Genomic DNA, 22,300 nt, shown 5'->3' with positions numbered 1-22,300 from the left:
TGCTTTTTGAGAATGACACAATCTGGGTAGTACCTCTATCACGGTAGATATAAGTTGGAAATCAGAGAAAAAGTAACCCAGGTGAGTGGCGAAAAAAGTAACCTGCAACTGGCCAATTTTTTGTGGATGTACTATAGTGAAGACTTTGATGAAAATACATCCAAGTGTAAGTAATCAGAAACCAGCCGCGCTAGCCTAAATTTTTATGGATATTTAGAACAGTCTTCCGGAGACTTTCTTCTTCTGCCCTATGCTGTACAGTTTTAGATGGTTCTATGAGATTGGTTTTCAAGGATCTTAATTGAGCCAAATCTGAATCTTTTGAGGTTTTCCTATTACTGGTAATTGCCTCATTAAGAAACTGAAATGGGCACCTTGTTTTCTTAATGCTGCTGTTGAGACTATAGTGATTGACTCCTATTCTCTATAACTGAGTTAAAAGCTTAATTAAGTTTATGGGTATTTTTAAACTGCATAAAATTAGGGCTAATTCATTTATTTCTTAAGAGTAAAGAAAAAGATCAGCAGTACATTTTTTTTCTTCTTTGTAAGGAAGATAAAAATGAGAAATGCCTCCAAATGATTGAATGAACACATAATCAAATTATTCATTACTTGCTGACTTTGTTCCTAGAATTGTATGAGAGATAGAAAGAAGAAAAGTATAGTTCTTACCTTTAGTTAGTACCCTTGAGTATATAAGCATGCTTATATAAATAAGTATAGTATCTAAACCTTGGATACTACTGTTGTATCATGTATAAGTGCAAAGGTCAAAATTCACAGTGTAATAAATTACCAGAGCTTAAAGTTAATTATTTTAAAGATTGTGCAATAATTTTTTAATTAATTGCTTTCTAATTATTTCATGTGTTTTTTTTTTTTCTTTACTATCTCTTAGGTTTAATAAAGGATATTTATTTATTTATTTATTTATTTATTTATTTTTGTATCATTGTCCAGTCTCTAAGAACAACTTGAATGCTATGGAGGAAATATCTCACTATTTTCTTCCATCAGCAATTATACATGAACTTTTATGAGGGAAATAAATTCCCTTAAAAGGAAAAGAAGCTTTAATAGAGTTAGAAAAATGTGAGAATATTTCGCCTGTTCATTTAGGTTTTGGAGTGAGATAGAGGGGAAAGCTTCTTGTATGGGATGTCTCAAAGTAGGATTCTAATGTAGTGCTACCAATTATAGTGCTGACTTAGGGAAAATAATGGTAATAGTTTTGAAAGAGAGTAGCCAAGTTCAGATGAAAGAAGATCTGAAAATGCACAGCTAAATAGCAGTGTATCATTTTACTTTTTTTAATGTTTATTTTTGAGAAAGAGAGCACACGCATGAGTGAGTGAGGGGTAGAGAGAGAGGGAAAGAGAGAATCCCAAGAGGCTCTGCACTGTCAGTGCAGAGCCTGACATGGGGCTCGAACCCATGAACCAGGAGGTCATGACCTGAGCTGAAATCAAGAATAGGGCACTCAGCTGACTGAGTCACTCAGGTGCGCCCCCTCCCCCCCCCCCCCCCCCCGCCGTAATGTATCATTTAAAAATTTATCTGAATGGGGATCGATTTTTAAAAATCCAGCAAAAATTAATGTACCTATGAATTAAATAATTATATCATTTGTAGTATTTACTTGAGTGATGATTGAAACCACTGGCCCCCTTAAAAAGTAGCATCAGAGTAATGCTGGCAATGATGTCTGGTTACTTCCTACATTTAGAACTGAATGCTATCTCTGCATTAGAATATGTGATCTGTAATTAAGTTGTAATATGTCAAATCCTGGTAAATCACATTTTCTTACAACTTTAGAATGGGATCATAGTTCTTGGTCCTTTTTGGGGGGGGTGGGTCGGAAGATGCACTTATAGTTTAAGAAACTAGATCCTAACAGAAGCTAAGTCATCTCCGGAGAGTATACTGACTGGAGTGTCACTCTTTAATATGACTATACAACACCTAGACCGTGGTGGAATTGCACCGCGTATTATAGCAGTGATGTGAAATGGCCAGTGTTCCTTCTGAAAACAAGCAGTCAATGTACCTACAAATGGTCACAACATACTCCTTTCTAACCCACGTTAGATTTCCAAGTCCTTTGAATTTTATTTATTTTATTATTTTTTTTTTAACTTTTATTTATTTTTGAGACAGAGAGAGACAGAGCATGAACGGGGGAGGGTCAGAGAGAGGGAGACACAGAATCGGAAATAGGCTCCAGGCTCTGAGCCATCAGCCCAGAGCCTGACGCGGGGCTCGAACTCACGGACCGCGAGATCGTGACCTGAGCCGAAGTCGGACGCTTAACCGACTGAGCCACCCAGGCGCCCCGGTCCTTTGAATTTTAAACACATCTGACAATTTCTTTGCATCACAATTTCTGTAGCCAAAAGAAATAAGACTTTCTTTCTACTTTATTCTGCATACCTTCAGCACTTCATTATAAATAGCAATGTGCTTGCTTGCACTTTAGTTTCTACTCTGTTTCCTCATATTAGCGTGACCCAGCCTTCACCCAAGTCACTGCTCCTTCTGGCATTTCCCTGTTTCAAGTCCCCTTTTTGTCATACCAGCTGGCCTTTGAGCTTCTCTTTTTTTTTCTAAATTTTTTTTAAACGTTTTATTTATTTTTGAGACAGAGACAGAGCATGAACGGGGGAGGGGCAGAGAGAGGGAGACACAGAATCCCAAGCAGGCTCCAGGCTCTGAGCTGTCAGCACAGAGCTTGATGCAGGTCTTGAAACCATGAACCGTGAGATCATGACCTGAGCTGAAGTCGGATGCTTAACCAACTGAGCCACCCAGACGCTCCCATACACTTTTTTTTAAACGTGCTACAGTTTATATCTGAGGGAAAAAGTAAAATTATTTGCAACTAATTAGTTTCTTCCAATAATTTGATTTAGTGGGAAGACAACAATTTAGAAAAAGTAACTTCATGTTTCTTGCATGTGGAAGATGGGGGTAAATAGATAAATGAGGTAGTAAGTTTTAACTTTTTATTACAAAACAAATATGTACTTTATATTAAAGAAAATTTGCAAAAGTTTCAGGACAAAGAAAAAAGTTTCTTCCCCTATCACACAAACCAAAACTATTAAAGAAAGTATTACCTCAAAACTTTTTCTGAGCCTGTTTTTAAATATAATTGAAATCATACTATATAAATACTGATTTCTAGTCTCCTTTAAAACTATATGATTATTATTTTTCATATTGTTACATAGCTTTTATGATAACCGTCATATGACATTTTCCAAGCATTTTACTATGATCAGTTTAGGAATCCTCTGTGTTTGGATATTTAATAATTTTCTCAGTGATGGGAAGGACACTATTGTAACCAATGCAGCAGTGATGAATCTGAGGAGAAAACGAATAGGTTTATAATGACAAATTAGGAAGGAAATCTTTTTCCAAGGAAAATACACCACTCCTTTATGCCATTAAGAGTTGTTGTGAACCATTTAAATAATTATACAAGGAAATTCTTTCTGCGCACAGTCGCTACCTTCCTGAAATGCCTCCTTCACTAATCTTTCTGCTCTCTCTAGACTGAATCACACATTAAATGTTTAACCCTTTTCTCCTCTTGGGGGCAGTCTTCATGAAACAAACTTAACTATGAGGTGGGCACAGGTGGGGTTACTTAATAAAGGTCATTTTATTAATGTTTTGCTTGTATTTAGAATTAACTGAATATGAATAGTAAAGGCCTGACTTAATATACCTATATAATGGATATTTTGGGGGCATTCCAAACTTAGAGTATGCTAATTTGACTTAGTTAATACTTTCTTTTTCTTTTTTTTAAGATAGTCTTCAAGTAATATTATATTAGCAGTTTACAATAAATTTGTATGTCAGAAGAGTTTTAACGTGTGAACGTAGGTGACACATGCGTGCCTTTATACCCTCCTTTATTTTTCTTTAATATTCATGGAGTTAGCAGTTTATTACTATGTACTGAGAGGCATCAGTGGACAAGACAGATCAGGTCTTTCTTCTTGTGAGGTTTACCTCTAGCTCAAGAGCCACAGAACAAATAATTTCATTATGGAATGTGAAGTCCTGTGAAGAATTCTGTGAATAAGAGTAGTGGGGGGCATATTTGGTATATTAATAGGCAACCAATAAGATTTTCAGGTAACAGGAACTCTGAAGAAAACAAAATGAGGTAAGGAAATAGAGAATAGGTGGGAAGGGTCTACGGATACTCAGATACACATGAATATGTGAATGCATTCAGGCGGGTGCACAAAAGAGAGTGTCCTCTTCTTGTATTATTCCTAAGGATACATCATTCATCCAAATACCATCTAAATTAATGCATTTGTGGCAAATAAAATGAATTAAATATGCTTATTTGTTCCAGAATTTCTATTGTTGCTCTGGGAACAAATAGTGAGCTCTCACAGTCGCCGCTTTAACCTTGCCAATCACAGACTTCCTGTAAGTGCACTGCAGTTATTTGGAATCTTTTCTGGGTTGGCGTTGGCATTCTTTTACTAGATTACATTTATGCATTAGTACCATCTGTGCCTGCTGTACCTTCTGTGAGTTAGCCCTGGCCAAATGACTGGCATTTATCTGGAAGGAGAGAGAGAGAGAGAGAGAGAGAGAGAGGGAGAAAGAGAGAGAGAGAGAAAAGAAGAGAGAAAGGAGAGAAAAAGGAGGGGAGGAGAGGGAGAGATCTAAGAGCATTTATTCTATTCTGTTGGCACAAGTGGAATTTAGGAGACAAGACACATCAGTGAACATAAAATATTTGCAGCTGGTGTCCCTGACTTCAACCCTTGTAAAGCTAACTCTTCATTTGCGTTCTCTTAAAAAATAAAATATAATAGTTATTTACTTTTAGCCTGTGATATGCAAAAGAAGATAAAACCAAGCATTTAAATAAGGAAGTATAACAAAGCACATTTGCAAAATTTTCAAGTTGAGAAAAATTATGTACAATTTGAATATGTGTGCGCTTATATGACAGTGAATATACATAATGTGAGTTTGGTTTTGTTGTTTAGATTTGGTAGACTGCTCGAATTGGACTCTATTTTGGTAAACGTGTTGAAATGTAGACTTAAGAATATTACAGTCATGTAGGAACAGTATGGCTCAATATTCAACATATAATCAGGATACTGAATTTATTCTGTAGAATCTTCATGCAATTATATTATAAACCACAGTTGACCTTTGACAAATATGTATTTGAACTGCATGGTTCTCTATTTTCTTAATAATATTTTCACTTCTCTAACTTACTTTCTTGTAAGAATACAGTATATAATACATGTAATATACAAGGTTTTTGGTAATTGACTACGTTATCCGTGAGGCTTCCAGTCAATAGGAGACTGTTAGTAGTTGAGGTTTAGGAGCTAAAAGTTATATGTGGTTTTTTAACTATGGGGGGAGAGGCATGGTGATGCACCTAACCTCTGTGTTGTTTGAGAGTAAACTGTATGTGGTATTACAGAATAGATCAGTAATTCCTATACCTAAATCACACTGTAGAACTGTAAATGGAAATAAATAACTCTCTGATCAGTAAAAATAGATGTTGAAGAGTTCCGGCTCATTGACACTATTATCTATTCTTATCTCATACCTACTTTTAGTGGGCTTGATTGTCTGGTTTCCCTATTGGTGGCAAATTAGAAGAAGGGATATAGAATTGAGGCAGAAGGATAGATATCTATCTATCTACAAAAGATAGATACGACACAGTAATGAGAGGTCAGCATTGCAAGGAGGAGAACGAGAGAAGATAGACAAAAGACTTAGACCAGCACTGCCCCTGGAGGGTCATATGATGTAGGAAGAAAAACAGCCTCACATTCCCTATTATCCTCTGAGGACATTATTGACTACATCCTAGTATAATAATTAATATTCATCATTACAGAGTTATATCATGATATGAGAATATGTGCAGATAACTCAGTTTAAGAAGATGGAAGTATGAATACATTCTCAAGGAGAGTTCCATCCAGATTCTAAAATATACAGTTTTAGGACTTAATGTAGTTAATCTACATGCATCTTTACATACTAGCTTGTATTGTGTTTTCAGTTCTAGATATCTGAGTCACTTTCTGTGGTCTCAAATAGGAAAAGTCTCTCATATAAGTTTCCCTAATATATTTTATATTCCTTTTCATAATGCTCTTCAGACTAAATTTGTCCTGTATTTAGTTCTTGTATTTTCACTGGATTTAAGTTTCATAGAAGTGGGCATTTTTTTGTCCAGTAATATTTTATTATGTCTAATGTAGTTTAAAAGACCTATATAAATATTCAAGATACAGAATTTTGTTAGTGCTAGGGTGGCAATGATCAGGAGTGTTGGAAGCTGACACTCGTGGGTCCAAATCCAGGAGCTGCCATTTACTTGGGATGAACTTTGACATAAATGATTTGCCTTCTCCAAACATCAGTTTCATCATCCATAAATTTTGAATACAATACCTGCTACATAGGGCCATTGTGATTATTAAGTAATACCAGTACTTATAAAGCCCTCAGAAAAGCATTTGGTATATAGTAAGGACTAAATTGTGTAATGGTTAGTCATAATTATTGCTGCTGTTGTCAGAAAACAACTGATTATATACATGTGGAATATAATTGGTTATGGTTCAAATTATATTTTTAAAAAATGATTATTACTGGTTTCTCTGCTGTACTATGTTATGTGTATTTAGCTATGTGTCTGTTTGGAAAAGTCTTCAAACTCACAGTCGTATTGCAATGTTAGCACTCGGAGAAAGAAATGCCGTAGCATTTGCTCCTGTCCTGGGCCCTGGGTCCTGTCTCTGTTGGAGACGGTCATGGTGGCAGCAGAATTAAGAACAGCTAAGGAGAATTTTCTTTTGCTAACAATAGCTAAGGTACTTTACGTTTTAATCTTTGGTGACCAAGTCTGCCAGGCCAGTGGTGGCTACTTACGTTCATCCCCAGTAAATGGCAGCTCCTGGATTTGGACCAGAGGTTAGGCAACAGGGGAGAAGGCTCCTTACCAGGGCCAACTCAGATGACTGGGAACAGAACAGAGGCTGGGGAAACCAGCAGCTCCTTTGCCTTCTCCTCTCAATTAAGAGTATAATTAATTGTTCCACTCTGAATTACTTGTTTCCCTGCCTGCTATTACATATGGTTAAGATTTGGTTGCTTCTGTTAGCATCTATTTGGGTTAGTACAGTAATATATCTAAACTAGAATTTTGAGTTAATTTTTGAGGTGTCAGATATTTTCTTATAAAAATACATATGAGCCAACAAGTAGTTCTTTTTTACATGCCATCATTAGTTTTTATAACATTAAAATGAATTGACCAGCATGGTAAATAAAATAATCATGATAAATATGTAGAGATAACCACGTATTAGGAATTTATAGTAAAATTTGTTATATATTTTTAATATATTAATAAGTGTTTTTATTTAAACATAAATATTCCATAATATTCCTAACTGAATTATTATTGGTATATGGGATATTTTGATTTTTTTATATCTTGAAATCACCTTATCACTGACTTCTACAAATTATGATATTTCAGCTGATTTTAAAATCATATAAATAATAATTGTTTATCGTGGTAAAATGTGCATCACATAGATTTACAATTTTAGCCATTTTTATGTGCACAATTCAGTAGCATTGAGTACATTGACATTGTGTAACCATCACTGCTATTTATCTCTAGAACTTTTTCATCATCCCAATTAAACAATAACTCCCCCTTCTCCCTTTCCCCTAGCCGCTGGCGGCCATCATTTCATTTTCTGTTTCTGCGAATTTGACTATTTTAGGTACCACATAAAAGTAGAATCATACAATATTTGTCCTTATTTTACTTAGCATAATGTTTTCAGAGTTCATCCATATTGTAGCATGTGTCAGAAGTTCATTCTTCTTAAGCCTGAATAATATTCCATTGTAGGTATATGCCGTGTTCTATTTATGCATTTTTCTGTTGATGGACTTTTGAGTTGTTTCCTTTGCCTATTGTGAAAAATGCTGCTAACTATATGAGTGTGCAATAAGGACTGTACAATACCTGTTTGGGTCCCTACCTTCAGTTTTCCCAGAAGTGGAATTGCTGGAACATACAATTCTGTGTTTAATTTTTTTGAAGAATCACGATACTGTCTTCCACATTGTGCCATTTTACACATCCCCTGACAACGCATGAGGATTCCAATTTCTCCACATCTTCTCCAACACTTGTGGGTTTTTTTTCTATTTATTTATTTATTTATCTGTGGTTTTGAGAGTAGCTGTCTTAATGGATGTGAAGTGAGATAATGATAAGCTTTTTTTAGTTTCCACTTTTCTACTTATTTTTCCCATTTGTAAACAGGTAGTATGTACTTCCAACTCAGGCATTTTGCTTGGCATGGAAATACAAAGATAAAAGACTTATCTGATAAATTATGGTAACCTCATAACAGCTTTCCCATACAAGAAACATAGTTGGATTTCTTAGTTCATTTAAAAATATCTACAGACATGTTATGTTCAGCTGTCTCCACATTTGATGAAATTGATTTATTTTTAAAATAAAATAGTTACTTTCACATGCAAGTCTTTACAGATCTTTATAAATTCTCATTTTCCTTTCTAAGCTTAAAATCGTATCTCTTAATTTGCTTCAATATGGCAACCATCTCACTTCTCTTTCAACTCACATAAGCTAACACAACCTTCAAGATAGGAAGCTGACATGTAGTCTATAAAATAATAAGGTTTAGAACTCGAACCTTACTTCTGACATCATGTTAGACACATTTCCTATCTCATTGACAACATGGTACAGTAAACTGTTTTCGTAGACATGATTGAAATTGCTGTGTTTTGGTAAGTGAAATATTTTGGTTAACTAAACTTTCTCAAAAACATGCACAAGAACATATGACTCTTCAATAGATTATTAATTCTTACAGAAATTGGATTCAGGTTCTCATTCACAAATATCGGCTGATCCACTCAATGCATATGAATCACTACTAATTCAGCACACCCTTGGCAATCTTGAAAGGTCTCCAAAGCCATCATTTTGAATCAGTTTTTAGTGTAGAGTTCTCTCTTTAGTACACTCTCTTTAGTGTAGGTAAATAACCTAGGACACTGAAGTGACTGTTTAAGAACACACTGATTGGTGGAAGGTAATTTCTAAGATCATTTTATTAGGTAGAATTTGTCTTTTTCCCATAAAAGTGAAAAGCAACCAAAGAAAACTGCCTGCTTTAACATTTGTCTTGTCTTGAGAATACCTGAATGATGTCAAATTTTCTTTGTCAGACTTTGGTTATTCAGTACTTACTTTTTCGTGGACACCACATCTGTGATAATGCAGTTAAGTGGATAGATGAAGGTTGTTATACTAATAGTATTTGTTGCTGTTAATTAATTTATTCACTGGCTGATTTGTACAAGTGTTATTTTTAATATTGTTCAATACAAAATGACCCCAAGTCATACAAGGAGAAGGGTTCTCTTGATACAATCTTTAAAAATCCATGAATAAATTTGGTAGAACCTGAACAGTAAGCCATCGACTGTGGAAACTTTAAGTCGTGAAGGTTAGTATGATTACAGTAAAGAGATTATGTTTCTGTTAGTTCTGAGTCTCCATAACCTGCCTGATTTGAAACTACTGTAAAGTAGCTTTTGAACCAGTTATTTGAGGCTGGAATTCAGATTTTCTTTTTCTTATTTCCATATGCTCCGTTTCAAACGTATGTTACATTGTGTATTTAAAGCAAGAAGTACCAAAAATCCACATAAAAATATGTTTTCTTCATTATTAAAAGCTTCAGTGCCATCGTCATTTGGGAAAAAAAAAAAAACAGTGAATATAATTCAAGTCTATACAACAGACTTTTAATAGCACCAAATAGAACGAACATCTGGCTTTCTTTTTGCAAGGTGCATTGATGTTGTCAGAAGAGAATAAAAATGCTGATATGATTGTCCATGTTTGGGGTTTGCCAATACAGAATATTTTATTCATTCAGTGTTCTCTGAGTTCCAAAGATAGGTGTTGACTTTGATGAAAAAATACAATGATATATATTTAGAATGACCAATCTTTGACATTTAGATCTACAAACGTGCTGCTGCAGTTGGGTTTTTCTCAGGGATGCCATTCAAGCAACACATTACATTGTCATCTCACATAGCCTTTCTATTTGTGATGATAGGATGCCAGGTTAGAGGATGACAGCTTGGCACAGCTTTTATTATGGCATTGTACTGATGCATGACTACCTCGCTTTTGTTTCAGTCAAAGAGATATTTTAAAGTGGCAGCGTTTTGAAAGTGAATTTTCGTTGTCATATTTAAAAAGTGTACCAGAGGCTGAATTTAAAGAAAGCAAGCTTTCTGAATATTAGATGTTTTGCAATTGCAAGAGGCAGTTTCTTGTCCCTTCCTTTCATGTTTCCTGACTCTGAAGAACATTCTTTGCTCGAGTCCTGCCATAGAATTAATACTTTTCTAATACCCTCTCACCAAAAGAACAACAACTCCAATAATGGAATGCGGGTTAAAGATGTATTAATTGACATTGATTTTTCAAGTTACATTTATCCTTTTAAAGAATGTTCTCAATCTTTTTAAGCCCAAATCTTTCTTTTTGATAAAAAGAGCCCCGTATCCATTAAATCCTAAACTTTACATTTGTCAGCAAATGCCACCAATGTTGAGAGTATTATAAAAACGTGTATTTTGAAAAATCTGCGTAAATTGTATTGTATTGTTTTCAAATTCAATAATGTTAGTAACAAATGTAGAATAATCCCTCCTTGATGCATAACTTAGTCTCTGGAATTTTTTTAACACATGTAGAGATAGAAAGTGGTATGCCACTTGTGTGAAGAAATACCATGTTTCTTCAAATATTGATTTCTTTGACAGGGAATAACTGAGGGATAAAGGAAAATAAATGCCCAGGAAATCAGTTAATTAACTCGGCATTGATTTAATGTTTCACTACTTCATAACATGTTTACATGTGGTTGGGTTGCTTGTGATGACTGCTTCCTGCTTGTCAAAGCATGTGTTGGTTTAGATCTAAGAATCATAATGGGCTTAGAATATATACTTTTATCTCTCTTCTCTGTTGGTGGTTTCAAGCATGAAACAGACCTCACTTTCTACCATCTGCTCTCCATTTAAAATTGACACCAAGTTCAGTTCCTCTCTGATGCCTACTTGTTTCCCAGCTTAGAACAATTCTATCCTGTGGTTCAGCCATCTCCCTATTAAGCCTACCCATTGGCCTGGCATATAGGAAATGGAACATCTAGGACGGCTTGAATATTCATGTCTCAAAATAAGCCAGAAAGACTTTTGCCCATGGAATGATGGCCACTATTGCTTAATTACAAGTCAGTTAGCAAAAACTGAAGTACAGTTTTGTTGTTTTGTGTTTTAATGTTTAGACAAGTGAACTATTTTATAGCTTGCTAATCATTGTGTTACTAGATTCAACTATCTCAGTATTCATATGGATATCTATGTCAGTTACATGTTTCAGAGAGATATTAGCTGCATAGGTTAAATTTAATATTTCAAACCCTGTAGTTATTAACTCAGCAAATATTCTTAAGGACTTAAACTGTAGGGTGAACACTGTCTTAGGAATTTGCAAAATGGTGGTGGCAGGGAAAAAACATGGAGCTTGCAGTCTAGGAAAGAAGACAGAACTTAAACAATTACTTAGATTTCTTTGTTAAAAATAAATTAGAACTGTTACGATGCTGAACAAACTTTGCTATCACCCAGAGTCTATTTTTTGTAGTAGGATAAGATATTGGGCTAGTAATATAATTTTGGGTTTAGAAAATCATTTTGGCCTAGAATATCAGAATTTGTTTTTCTAAACTAACTGAAAAATGACTCTATATTCACATCAGTGTGTCTATATATCTTCCTATCTATCTATTCACCTATTTATCATCTGTTTTGTACAAACATTAGACCCAATACTTGTAGATAGATCTAAACTCTACTGGGATTTATGTTGAGTAATTACATAGACAGTCAAATGGAGATTAAATAAAGCCAATCGCTTTTTGTTCCTTGACCCTTCAATATACATGTCTTCATCTTTTTTTGAGTTCTATGGACCAATAAGCAAACTGTCCTTTGTATATAGAGGTAACTTATTACACACAAGTGAGTAATTAGTAGTTGGAAACACTATCATAATCATGTTTGTTCACTTATTTGAATGCATCTGTATGTTTTTATGTGTATAAATGTTTAAACTTTGAAAGTTTAGTCTTCCTGTTTGGGGAAATTATGTTGGATTAATTATATCTCCAGAGAGGGTCTAATACTTCCACAGTTGTTTTAGAAATCAGTCTAGTTAGTTGATATGTTATTTAGACTAGGAATGTCTGTATTGATTAAGAGACAAATTAATGCATGTTTAGTTTCTTTTCAAACTGTGAACAAGGGATTCTATTAAATACCATTTTATTCTCACTGATCAGTGAAATGACATCTGGGTCACAGTGGTATCTATATTTGCAATATAAATCCCTGTGGCTATGTTTGAAAGGTGTCTGCACATAAAAGTAGGGATAGATTTCATGCTGCTACCAGCCTAATTTTGGTATATACAATTTAAGGTGCCACTTGAAGTTTTGTTCTCCATGGTATAAGTTTAGTAATAAATGTAGTCATTTGGCTGCTGTGCTAGCAGTCTAGAATGTAGAGGTATAATGTGAAGAATTATAATCCACATTACTCAAATGTTATAGAAAAGCATATATCGTTTCGTATCATATATCTAAATATTAGTCTCTAATAAATATACAAAATTAAGTCCTGACTTTGGGGATTTGGATATCTTCTCAGTAGATATAAAAGTGACTTAGCAATTGTTTAAAATTGTTTTTCCAGGGGCACCTGGGTGGCTCAGTCAGTTAAGTGTCTGACTCTTGGTTTCGACTAAGGTCATGATCTCATGATTAGTCAGTTCAAGCCCCGTGTCTGATTCCATGCTGACAGCACAGGGCCTGCTTAGGATTCTTTCTCCCTTTCTCTCTGCCCCTCACCTGCTCATGGTTGTGCGCACGTGCTCTCTCTCTCTTTCTCTCTCTCAAAGTAAATAAACTTAATAAATAAATAAATTTGTTTTTCCAAAATTTGACAAAACATAAGTAAAGTAAGTAAAGCATAAATTTGTTGAATACATACATATGTTTTCTATTAAGACTGAACGCCTTGAATGAGTTCATAAATATTTGCTATGCTGAAAGAAAACAGTATCAGAGTAACTAATTTTCCAGCTAAAGCGGTAGGCAGATTTTTCATAAAATCTTTTATTTATAATCTTCTAGAAACTAATCTGTAATTACTCTTCAAAGTGAAGCTTTAAAAACTGTACATTTCTATAAAGTATCTTGAATTGATATTATTCATGCAATATCAATTTAAAAATTTAAAGTGAAGTTTTTAATAATTGGTTTTCTTTGAAAAATCCTACTCTCAAATTAGCTGGGAATTTAGCTATCGGACAAATGACCCAAAGAACTGTGAATACTTTTAAGTAGAGAGAGCTAATAAAAATCTGTGTGACTCAAGTGCAGGCTGAATTCATCAACATATTTTTAGTTATTAATTTTTGAGTGGGACAACACATACTGTTTCAGGGTCCCAAAAGTGAGGATTTAATTCTTAGAAATTTAATTTAGCCAGAGATGCATCATTACATCCCTAGGGTCATATACATGAGGAAAATCTCTCAATGATTATTTTCAGTGCTAATATGTGTTAAATATTCAGGATTTCTCTTAAATGTGACAAAAGCAATTTGATAAGACAAATTTTCTCAGTGCCTGATTTTCTAGGAAAAAATCCATGAATTGCATGTAATTTTTTTTGCTCTGTGATATTAACATAAAACTTTAAGTTTAGAAATATTCTAGTGCAAGTTAGTATTTTCACATGGCATTCTTCCACCGTGAGTAAATTAATTTATTCTATTTCTCACCTAATTTAACAGTAGTGATTTAATATGTCTTTCATTTGGATTTTTAAAATTAAAATTTTCCTAAATGCATAATTCAAATATGGATTGAGGTTTCAGTTAGCCATTATTTGATATAATGGTGGGTATTTGAGTTCTTTATTGTGATAGTGTGTGTGTGTGTGTGTGTGTGTGTGTGTGTGTGTGTGTGTGTAAGAAAGGGAGAGAAGGGAGGGAGAATATTTTGGTACGTGTGAATCTTAAGAACTTTGAAAAGTAGCTCATTTAACAGCTTAACTCTATCTACTGTAAAAGAGATGAGAGGGATCCAGATGTTAACTTTGTATAATTAGTAACTTTGCTTTTACCAAGGAGAATTTGTAACAGGTACCCTACAAAGCTTTTGCATGATAGGATCTCTGCTTCCTCTCTGACTTCATCTTACACTTTTTCCATTGCTCAATCTACTCCTGCCACACTGGTTTACTTGTCTATAGATATGCCAGAGGTGTTTTACCCCAAGGTCTTTGCACTTGGTTTCTCTAACAGAATTACTCTTCCACAGATAGTCACAGTCTCATTGACTTCCTTTGAATCTCTGCTCAAGAGCTACCTCAACATTTTTTAAACAATTACAACTTCTCCAGCAATGGCCCCCCACACAGACTGATATATACTGATACTCTGTACCCCCTTACTCTGATTCAGATTTATATTTTTCTTTCGGCATGGATTCTTCACAAGTGGTGCTGTGCACTTTATAATGCATCACATCAATTTCTATTAGGTAGCCAGGATAGATCAGAGAAAGCAGGTTGTAAGAGTCTGATCCATCATATTGATTGTTATATATTTGTAACATGGCCCACATTAGTGTTTAATAAATTTATTTTATTTTGGCATAATGTGTCCCAGATTCGTCTTTTACATTTTGGTTTTAAGACTGGAATAAACCAGGGCGCCTGGGTGGCTCAGTCTGTTAAACATCCGACTTCAGCTCAGGTCATGATCTCACAGTTCATGAGTTCAAGCCCCACATTGGGCTCTGTGCTGACACCTCAGAGCATGGAGCCTGCTTTGGATTCTGTGTCTCTCTCTCTTTCTGTGCTCCCCTGTTTGCACTCTGTCTATCTCTCGAAAATAAACATTAAAAAAATTTCTAAAAAAAAAAACTGACATAAACCATTCAACTCCAAAGAGCCCAAGATGTTTTTAGCAGATAATGGTATTTAGAGAACACATTTTGAATATTAGGGGTGCTAATTGTTATTGGGCTGTCTTGCTTCTAAGCATTTCAGAACATAAAGCTAGAAAATTGAATAGTTTTGAAAAATATCATGAATTTATTATGGTATATTTTCAATTCTAACTTAGCATTAAGAGCTCTTACTGAATATTTTTAAAAATTTATACTTGTATCTCTTTTACCTTACATGAAAAATCTTGGCCTTAACAGTACTGAAGTATTTACTTATTTGCTTTAACCTACCAGATACATACCTACAAATTAATAATAAAGTACTGTTAGTAAAATTAAGATTGATTAATGAAATAAAACATTTCTTTGCTGCCATATTTGTCTTTGGATTATATTCTGTTGTTGGTATACAGGCAAAATACTGTTTTAGTCACTTGAAATACTTATTTTCTGGATGTACTTGTGTATCCAATTCATTTGTTTCAGTTTGTGTCCAGTTCTTACATCCACGTATTTGATTTCTATTTGTTCTGTCCATTCTTCATTCTGTTTCTCCTTTTCTGCCCTCTTTGTGCTAACGTAGTCGTTTTGTAATCCATTTCATCTCCTCTCTTAAGTAGATTTTTGTGCTGTTTTTTTGTGGTTGCTCTAGAAATAACAATTTGCTTTTAGAATTCTTCACAATTCATTATCACATAATATAGCAGTTTAAGACCAATATATAAACATTACAGTGGCCTAATTCACATTTCCCCCTCTAACTCTGTGTGCTTTTGTTGTCATATATTGTATTTCTACATATGTTAGGAATTCAATAATAGGATTTTTTTTACTTTAAGTAATCAGTGGGTGTCATAAAGATTTTTCATTTCTTTTCTATATTTGTATTTCTTGTTTGTTCACATATTTCCTCCTCTGTTTTTCTTTATTTCTTCCTGCAACTCTAGGCTTCCATCTAGTGTCTTTTACTTTAGTTTCAAGAACTTTTAGCACTTGTTATCTTTGAAGTCTATTGTAGATAAATTTATGTCAGGTTTTGCTTATCTTAAAATGTTTTCATTTTGCCTACATTTTTGAAGGGTATTTTCTCTGGATATGGAAATATAGGTTGATTTACCTTCCCTTAACACTATTTAGCATATTTTGGGGAATTCCATTGTCTTGTGTCCTCCACTGTTGCTGATAGAAAGTTGGCTGTCCTGCTTGTGTTTTCTTTGTATGTAATGTCTAGGAAGGGTGATGAGGTACAGAGAAGTATGTTTTTATGATATTCTTTGGTTTTCATTACTTTTACTATTTGTTCCCTGATATATTTTTCTGTGTTTTAATCCTGCTTGAGCGTCACTAAGTTTCTTTGATCTGTAGGTTTATGCCTTTCATGAATTCTAGGATGTTCTCAGCCATTATTTTTTCAAGTTTTTCTTGTCCATTATTTCTCCTCTACTTCTGGGACACCAATTACTCATTAATCCATTAGATGTGTCCCCAAAAATCTCAGATTCTCTTTATTTTTTTCTTTGTTTTTCAATGGGAACAATTTCTATTTACCTTCAAGTTCAGTAAGCTTTTCTTCTGCTGTGTTGTCTATTTTACACGAATCAAAAGCATTATTCTGATATTACAGTTTTCTCTCTAGCTTTTCCATTTCATTCTTATTTATAGTTTCTGCTGAAACTCACCACATTTTTATGCATGCTACCTATCTTTCTCGCTAGAAATTTTAATATTTTTATCATAGTTATTTTAAAGTTTGTATCTTTTGGCTGCATATTTCTCTATATTGACTGTGTTTTCCAGTAATTATGGGTCATGTTTTCCTACTTCTTTGTGTATACTATAATTTCTTATTTTATGCTGGGCACTGTACATAAAAATAGACACTGGATAATATTTACCTCTAGAAACATAGCTATCACTTCCTCTGTCATGTTGCTAATCTGTAGCTGAGCTGGGTCACAATTTGTTGAGATTTAAGTTATTTTTATTTCCCTATTGGCTTAAAACATTTTGAGGGCAGGATCAGGGATTTCTTTTCATCAGAGCGCGTGCGCTCTCTCGCTCTCTCTCTCTCTCTCTCTCTCTCTCTTTCTCTCTCTCTTTCTCTCTCTCTCTCTGCTTTACAGCCCACCTGTGAGCTTTGTGGGTAGCAGGAGAGTTTTCTTTGCTCTCCAGCTGCCAGTATCACATCCCCTCACTCACATCCTCTGCAACTTTCTGTATCTTGAGAGACCAGCTTCCATATTGATTCCTGCTTATAGCCTTTAACTGACCAGTGATTTGCACTCTCAGAAAGCCTCATGAATCTTGGAGGGATTTTTCTCAGTTCTCCTGCTCTCAAGCTTTCAGTTGGCTGCTAAGGCCCAGGTGCCTCAGGGTTATTTTTCTCATCACTCTTGCCATTCCACAAACCTTCAGTGAGCTGCTTCCTTTCCCTGGAGGAAGGTCCCTTTGGAGAGGGAAAGATTCCTATTCCTTCCTGCCTTTCTCCCATCTTTTAGTTGACTACATTCTTCTCAGGGAAAACTTCTTGTACTATGGAGGGATTTCCCTTAGCTTTTCTGCCATGTCCTCAGTTTTTGGCAGAGTTCTGACTTGCACTTAGTGAAGCCTATTTTAGTTTGTAGGGATTTCATTTCTATTGAATGTTTTTGCAAATGTATGTATTTATGATTGCATTTGATAGTATATAACAAGATCTGTTCAAAGATCTCCTTTACACCCTCATCCTGGTCCCAACCTGAGTCCCCTCTTCCACCTATCAGTAACTGCTTTTATTTTCAAAGCAAATATTGGCTTTTAATTTCCATTTGAAAATATAAGTATGTAGCAATTCTAGTGTATTTTTCTTCTTTGTAACATAAAATATAGCATAATGTATATACTATATGCAGCTTGCTTTTTTTCCATTAATAGACCCTGGCCATTATTCTATAGTAGTATAAAGACATCTCCTCCATTCTTTTTAACAGCTGTATATGATTTATAATATTCTATTATCTATCTGTATCTTATAGTTTTTTCATCTTGTCTCTTACTGATGGGTATTTGGGTATTTTTCAGTTTTGTTACATACCCATAATGTTACACTGTGCATGTACAGAACTTATATTCTGTTTTTCTATAGCTTTAAAGTTATATTTTTAAGTAGTTATTTTTTTACTATTGGTTTAAGACCTAAGATACAAATAGTACTCTAATTGAGATTAGAAAGAGGAAAATTATTCCTACACTACTTACAATGTATCCAACTAAAACAATGTATGGAATTCTGATTTTACATAAATAATTCTACTGGGCATCTTCTTCCCATTACAATGTATCATGAGGCCCAAGAACATATTGCCAACAGTGTTTTTGGAAAACCATCAAAGTTTTACATACATATGTGTGTGTGTGTGTGTGTGTGTGTGTGTGTGTGTGTATAAAGAAAAATTAAGAGACCTGAATATTTGCAATATTCGTATAGTGTGCGTATAGAATCACTAAAATTTTGCAGGTGCCATAATAGAAAGAAAAGGGGAAAAAAGCATTTGAAAGTAAATTTGTCAAGCAAACTCAGCACTTCACTTCATGACATCTACTGAATATCCATATGGTGTGTGGTCTCTAACCATAAATGGGACTTTTATAGGTTGAACTTCCATTACAAGACAGTATGTGTAATTTATATTTCAGCTCCAAATCTTGCACTTTTGGTTTGAGCAGAGGATAGTAAGGATTCTCTCATATATATATGATGTAAAATATATATACATATATATATATATATATATGATGTAAAATATATATACATATATATATGATGTAAAATTTTATGTGTTTATATATATGAATTGCTCTCTTGATATATATCTCATACATAGATAGATCTCTGTTGCATATATAGGAGAAAGATGATAATATGTGCCCTGTCTTCAGTCTTGTACCTTCAGTTGCTTCAGAAAATCTCTGCCCAAAGAGCCTATTGTGTCCTCAAGTCGACATTCTTTCCTGATAATCATGATTTTCTGGACCTCTTGAATTGTTTTGTGTCTATTTCTATATGTATCCACGCTTTGTATACAATTTTAAATTTGAATCACTGTTTACTGTTGCACAAAGCATGAAGGTTTAGTACACTTAGAAGTGGAGATATAAATAAATCAGCTATCTGTGTTTGAAAAGTCTAAACTAAAGTGCAGTTGTATGCTTCAGCTTGTCAATGGATATTTATGAGGTGAGCATAATACTATAACAGTTATAGCAGTGAAATATATCCTGTGCAGATAGCTAGTAAAGGAGTTCACTAGCATTAATGCCAGCAGAATTTTAATGCTGAAAAAGATGGGAAACATGGCACTTGCTCTGGCTAATGCTACTCTTACTGGCTACAGTGAAAATGAATAGGTGAAATCAGTTTTCAAATATTGCAAAAGAGTTAGGGTCTACATACTTAACCAACAGCAAATATGTCAGTTTCGACTATTATCTTGTTTTCATCTCTTGGTTTACTTAACTATAGAGCAGTAACAACACCAGATACTTTTATATGGGGCATCAATTTCCCTTTCCCACTTATTAAGAGACCCAAAAGAAGATATTTCCAAGAAGGATTTCTGGAGAAATGTCAATGAAATTCTTACTCTAACAGATACTTGTTAAATGCCTGAAAATCACTTAAGTGATGTTAAAGCTGACAGATTCTAATTGTGAACTTAGACTTTGTGACCAGAGTTTTATTTGTGATTTATCCTTGGTACATTCTGTTCCTTCTCAGGTGGAGGGAAAGTGGATAATGCAGTAAATCTTCTGCATAGAGTTCTATTCTAATAGATCAGTTGAGATGTTAATGTATTTCAAGTTTATAAAGAATCATGTTGTGCTTATATTTTAGAAGCCAAAGAAAACAAAGTTAAGCTTTCAATCTTTAGACCTAGGATATTTATTCTTGTAGAACTTTTGGGATTTTATGAAGAATAGTTTTAATATGATTACAAGTATAAACTTCAAGTTCATATTAATTATCTAAGTTAACTAAGATTAAGTTCAAATTAATAATCATTTGACATCAACTGTCTGCAGAATACTTCATTAGGTCCCACCAGAATAAGAAAAAGCAACAAAGAAGGGAAGTAAACATGATATTGTCTTTTGGTATAAGATAGAGGTTGAGGCAATTCATTTGTTGGAGGGTTTTGAAGGTTTACCTGAATATGGAATCTTTATGTGTATGAAAGTTGAGAATTAAGAAAGAAATACATATTAGTTTAAATTTACTTATACCTGGTCTACTTCTAAAGAAATCATAAGAAAAAAACATACCATAAAGCTACAGAATAAAAATAAAATAATTATGGGCCAAAGTCACACTATATGGTCACACTAGAAAATGAACGCTAAGGGCGGTCATAGCTTCTAGGACATTATGTGCCTGCATTTTTTGAAAGCCAAATTACAAACAGAAAGGCTGAGTTATATAGTTGCTATTATGTAAGGGTAGCACATAAACTTACCAGAAGTGACAAGCTTTATCCTAGTTAGCTCTTAATTTCAAGAATTGACCCCTTAATATCTGTGTTCTCAGTAGCAATTTTCCAAAATATAAAATTCTCTTCATATGACCAGAAGTCATCTGGGCTGTTCCTATGACCAAAAGTCAAGGGAATAATGCTGTAATGGTGTCGTAGATCTAGGAAGGCATGTCTAAAGAAGAATAAAGAAACCAAAGTCCAGATATATAAGTAGCTTATTGGTGACCTGCCTTAACATAAGCATGAATATCTTGAATAATAGTTATCAAAATTCATTTTAATAAAAATAGAAACAAAATCTTGTAGTGAATTGCAATTTTAAAGGTAGGTGAGATGGACTTCCTTGAGCCAAATGAGGATTGAGGGGCTTGCAGTGTGCCACCTCATTCCCTTCTTGTGCACTGTGCCAGCCAAGAAATATTCTTTGACCTCATTCTAAGAGGGTCTTCTCTCTGCTTTTCTCCCACTCTCATTTGCACAACTATTATTTGTAGACACTAGGTACAAAGTAGGTAATAAAATTGACAGTTGTAATAATGTTGCCTCCAAAATTGTTTAGAAGATGTATAATTTTTGATGAATGTCTGCCTTTTAGGCAAAAGCTGATGGAAACAAGTTTGCTTTTATGCTTTCTCTTTTTTCATTAATTTCTGAAATTTCTAAATTTATTGAGCAAACATTTTTGAGAGGAAAATGGACCAAAATCCTGTTTTTATGTTCTAAGCTATCTTCTCCAACAATATTTGTTGTTTCTTTTGAATCTTACCATATATTGGATATTTAAAACAAACTTATTATTCACATTTAGAGAGAAGTAAAAAGAAGTTCTAAAATCTGAAGTTAAAGAGCAGATATTATGACAAATAGGAAAATCTCAGTAAGATGATAATCTTTACCCAAAACTAGAAAAAAGCAGTATGCTTAGCTTTTGGCCTATTGAGAAATCTGGATGTGGTTTATGTCGTACAGAGTATCACCATGGCTGTACCCAGGAGACCGAAAGAGGAGATCCTTTATCAATAATTTAAAACGTTGTTTTCAAATAATTCTTGGATTATTTACAATTACATCGGAAACAATGTGTCTCCATAACCTTTCTTGAAATGCTAAGAAATTGGGATGACAGTCTCTGAAACGTGGAAAGTAGTGGTGCCTGGGTGGCTCAGGCAGTTGAGCGTCTGACTCTTGATTTCTGCTCAGTCATGTTCTCATTCTCATGAGATCGAGCCCTAAGTTGGGCTCTGCACCGGGCATGGAGCCTGCATGAGATGCTGTCTCCTCTTCTCCTTCTGCCCCTCCCTGGCTCGCACATGTGCACACAGGTGCTTTCTCAAAAAAAAAAAAAAAAAGAAAGAAAGAAAGAAAAAAAAAAAGAAAGCAAAGAAAATGTGGAATGCAAATAGTCGCCCTTTGTTAAGAACACATAATAATGGTGTGTAGTTGCACACAGAGAAATGGTCAACAACAGAGGACGAGTTTTCTACTGTCTTTGGCAAAAGCCTGTTATTAAAATGCAAACAGAAAGAGATGCCATCTCTTCCCTTTCTCCCTGACTCCTTATCCTCAGTCTCTTACTACTTCTCAAGTGCATTC

At 34.3% G+C, this 22,300-nt stretch overlaps 1 protein-coding gene and 1 long non-coding RNA gene across 5 annotated transcripts in view; one reads left to right on the top strand and one right to left on the bottom strand.

Moving 5' to 3' along the window:
* The window catches only part of ANTXR2 (ANTXR cell adhesion molecule 2), a 152,914-nt gene that overhangs the window by 126,857 nt on the left and 3,757 nt on the right, over nucleotides 1-22,300 (top strand). The window lies entirely within an intron of this gene.
* LOC144616168 (uncharacterized) overlaps nucleotides 15,189-22,300 on the bottom strand; it is a 69,837-nt gene continuing 62,725 nt past the window's right edge. For all 3 annotated transcript variants that reach the window (XR_013555232.2, XR_013555233.2, XR_014137593.1), the window contains 2 exons: nucleotides 20,690-20,879; nucleotides 15,189-15,845 (listed from right to left, as the gene is read on the bottom strand). This is a non-coding gene — a long non-coding RNA (uncharacterized LOC144616168). The remainder of the gene's footprint in view (nucleotides 15,846-20,689; nucleotides 20,880-22,300) is intronic.

This window comes from Panthera onca, chromosome B1 (assembly GCF_046562875.1).
Source record: "Panthera onca isolate mPanOnc1 chromosome B1, mPanOnc1 haplotype 2, whole genome shotgun sequence".
Taxonomy (NCBI): domain Eukaryota; kingdom Metazoa; phylum Chordata; class Mammalia; order Carnivora; family Felidae; genus Panthera; species Panthera onca.
The sequence above is the reverse complement of the archived record's forward strand: the minus strand, read 5'-3'. Positions and strand labels throughout refer to the sequence as shown.